Genomic DNA, 4,125 nt, shown 5'->3' on the forward strand with positions numbered 1-4,125 from the left:
GGGAAGAGCCTCGCTCGATCGGAGCCGCTCCCCCTACGCTGTGCTGGGCTGCCCCGTCACCTCGCTCGTGGAGGCTCGCTGTGCACCTTCACCCTCCCGCCGGAATCGGCGTTTGTGAGCATCTCCAAGCCTCGGACAGCCCGGACGCATCGGCGTGCCCGGCTGCCCCGCTTTGTTCACCCGCCACCTGCAACACCCCGCTCTTGTCGTGAGCCTGAAGATCAGACACCCTCGTGAAGTGTGGGAGCCCCGGACGCCGCCTCGCTCTTCTGTCGAAGAGCCGCTGAAATCCCGCACCCGCCTTTGCGTCAAGAAACAAGGTACTGTACTTACGAACTCGACCGCGAGCTCGCCTCGGATCCAGGGTCCGCAACGTTCTTATTTCCCTGTCATCTGCTGTGTGCTTCCTGGGCGCTGCCTCAGCATGAAGTGCGCTGAGGCCTACAGTTACCTTGTGCCCGCCTAAAGAACTTTCCGTAACACCAAGAGAACTTTACCGTATTTCCAAGAATTGTGGCCCCATCAGTTCAACGTTACTGGGCCTTGTATTTGAATCTGCTGAATCTACATAAAAGCTTATTTTTATATACCTCCTGATTGGTGTCCGTTTGTGGTGCATGCAGGGGGTTTACTGTATGTATTATTGCACTTGCTTAACCGTGTACGCCTGAGACTTAGCCTAGACTGCTCGCGCCACGCACCTAGAGGGTGAGCAGGGGTTATTCTGGGGAGTCATCCTTCGCCCTGACAAGAAGTAAAGGGTCCCTGCTTGTTGTGGGTTCACACCTGCGTCAACCAGAGCCCCCTCATTTCTAACATTGGTGACAGCGGTGGGATTTACGGATTTGCATTTGTGGTTTGCGTATAGTGAATCACTGATCACCACGTAGTGAGAGCAGACCAGTAACACAGCCACAAGGCTAGCATTTGTTTTTGTTTTGCCAAGAGTCTCCGTTGTTAGAGCCATGCCTGGTTCACTTTCCGCCGGAAGGGCGGCTTCCATAATCTCTGGATTTGAAGACGTAGATTGGGAAGAAGACGCGCTTATGAATCGTACCAATGAAGACTTGAAAGGTCTTTGCTCCAAGTTCAGGATTGCCCAAACTGGATTGAAAAAGAAGGAACAATTTGTGAAGGCGCTGAGGGCCTGGTATGAGTCAAAGGCACCAGAGAATCAGGTGGAAGTGGTTCCACCAGAAAGTGTCCATGAGTTTGGCAGGTGCCTGTCGCCAGAAGAGTTGGCAGACAGGGCCGCAACCCGGGCACACGAGGTGGAAATGGCAAAACTTCATGGGCAGGTGGATATGGAAAAACAAAGATTAGCCATGGAAGAAAAGAAACTACAATTAGAGCATGACATGAAGCTGAGGGAGCTGGAGCTGAAAGCGAAAAGTTTGGAGCTTAATCCCTCTGGTGGCAGCACACCGCCAGTACCGGCGGAACCAAGAGTTTATATTCCCAAGGATGTAGTGAAGGAGTTCTTCAGGAATGACGACATCGGGCAGTGGTTCAGAGCCTACGAGGTAGCCATGTCTTCCCACCGGGTCCCTGAGAAAGATTGGGGAGCAGGGTTGTGGGGAAGGTTCCTGAGTGAAGGGCGGGACACACTGTTAGATTTACCTGTTGATGTTCGTAATTCTTATGCCCATATGAAGGAAGCATTGATGGCTAGGTATGGGTTGACCCCTGAGTTATATAGACAGAGGTTCAGGGGTTGCACTAAGATTCCCAATAGTACGTATGTGGAGTATGTGACTTTCTTTTGCAGAGCGCTGGATGGTTGGGTAAAGGGTAGTAAGGTAAATGATTATCAAGGGCTTCTTGATTTAATGGCATGGGAGCACTTGTCCAGTAATTGTTTTCCTGAGCTACGCCAGCACCTGATCGATAGTAAGCTGACTAACCCGAGGAAGCTTGCTGAGGAGGCGGACCGCTGGGTCAGTACCAGGGTCCACAAGGGTACCGTGGGAGATTCCGCCAAAGGTGGGCAGGGTCCCCAGCAGAAGAGTGGGGGGGACAGGGGTAAACAGAAGCAGTTCCAAAAAGGGCCCCAAAATAGTCCCCAAGGGAACCAAGGGAAGGGTTTTCTGCCTCCCCCACCCCAGAAACCGACCGGGGCCCCGACAGGTCCTCCTGTTCCAAAGGGGCCCGTAAGATGTTACAGGTGTAACAATTTGGGGCATTTTGCCTCTGATGTAAAGTGTCCATTGTTTGGTAAACCAGCACCCACTGGTGCTCCACCCCGGCAGGTGACTAGTGTAGCCTTGGGGGAGGAAAGGGATGTCCAAGGTGGGTGGGGTCCCGCAGAGATGTCCCTGGTCTCGCTAGGAGACCGTGAAGTGGTCCCTCCAACCCAGCTGCCTGAGAACACTAAGAAGTACAGGCAGTGGGTGACCATAAATGGCCATAGAGTGGAAGCTCTTAGAGATACAGGAGCCAGTGTGACAGCTGTCAGGTGTCACCTGGTGTCTCAGGAGCAGGTGGTCCCCAATGCATTCTATCCCGTTGTTGCCGCTGACAACACAGAGAGACACTGCAAGGTGGCTCAGGTTCCCTTTGAGTGGGGGGGGGGTCTCTGGTACTCTTCAGGTAGCTGTGAGGCCCGCCATGCCTGTAGACTGTTTGTTGGGGAACGATTTGGAGAGCTCACCTTGGGCTAAGGTGGAGCGGAGTGCTCACCTGGAGATGTTGGGTATGCCGGATTGGGCGTGTGTCACCACACGGTCCATGGCAGCCAGTAGAGGTACTCAAGAGGTCCTGGAGCCTGAGAGGGAGGCCCAGGAACCGGCCTCAGAGAGAAGGAGCAAGGGGCGCGGGAAGCCGGCCCCTGAAGTTCCCACGGTCCAGGAGGAAGCAGACCTTGAGGGGGATGCCCTGGAGCCTACAGGGGAGCAGATAGCTGAACTGGGAGACCTGCCGGAGCTGACCCATTGGCAGCAGGAAGGGGGTCCCACCAGGGAGGACTTTTGCAAGGCACAGAAGGAGTGCCCTTCTCTCGTGGGTATGCGGCAGCAGGCTGCAGACCAGGCCGCAGGTGATCAGTCAGGATCGCATTTCGTTTACTGGGAGAACGACCTCCTATATACAGAGCCTAAGGTTGCTGAGCCTGGGTCAGCCCGTGCGCTGGTGGTACCCCAGGACTTCAGAGCCTTCCTACTGGGGCTGGCTCACGATGTGCCATTGGCAGGGCATTTGGGGCAGGACAAGACCTTTGAAAGGCTTGTCACCCACTTTTATTGGCCTCAAATGCGCAGGAGTTCCGATACTCACTGCAGGACATGCCAGACTTGCCAGGCAAGTGGAAAGAGTGGAAGGAAGCAGAAGGCTCCACTCCAGCCATTCCCTGTGGTCGGTACCCCATTCCAGCGAGTGGGGATTGACATTGTAGGGCCACTGGACCCCAAGACAGCGATGGGCAATAGGTTCATCCTGGTCCTGGTGGACCATGCCACCCGGTACCCGGAAGCCATTCCTCTGAGGACAGTGACGGCCCCCGTGGTGGGACGTGCACTGATGGGAATTTTCTCCCGAGTGGGATTCCCTCTAGAGGTGGTGTCTGACCGAGGTACCAATTTCATGTCCAAGTACATGAAATCTCTTTGGCAAGAGTGTGGTGTAACCTACAAGTTCACCACCCCTTACCACCCCCAAGGAAACGGGTTGGTTGAGAGATTCAACCGAACCCTCAAAGGCATGATAATGGGCCTAGAAGGAGCCATGAGGCGTAAGTGGGACGTCCTCTTACCATGCCTTCTCTTCGCTTACCGTGAGGTGCCACAGAAATCTCTGGGGTTCAGTCCCTTTGAGCTTCTGTATGGTCACCCAGTCAGAGGACCTCTAAGTCTGGTCAAAGAAGGCTGGGAGCAATCTCCCAGGAAACCTCCCCAGAATGTATATAGTTACATGCTGGCCTTCAGGAATCAGACTAGGCGATTCAGGCAACTTGCTGAGGCAAATCTGGAAGCCAGCCAGGAGGAGATGAAGCGGTGGTACGACCAGAATGCCACTCTGGTAGAGCTTCAGCCTGGACAGAAAGTATGGGTCTTGGCCCCCGTGGAGCCGTGTGCGCTCCAGGATAAGTGGACCGGTCCCTCTGAGGTGGTGGAGCGCAAGAGTCCTGTTACC

The sequence above is a fragment of the Triturus cristatus genome, chromosome 1_1, assembly GCF_964204655.1.
Source record: "Triturus cristatus chromosome 1_1, aTriCri1.1, whole genome shotgun sequence".
Lineage (NCBI taxonomy): Eukaryota > Metazoa > Chordata > Amphibia > Caudata > Salamandridae > Triturus > Triturus cristatus.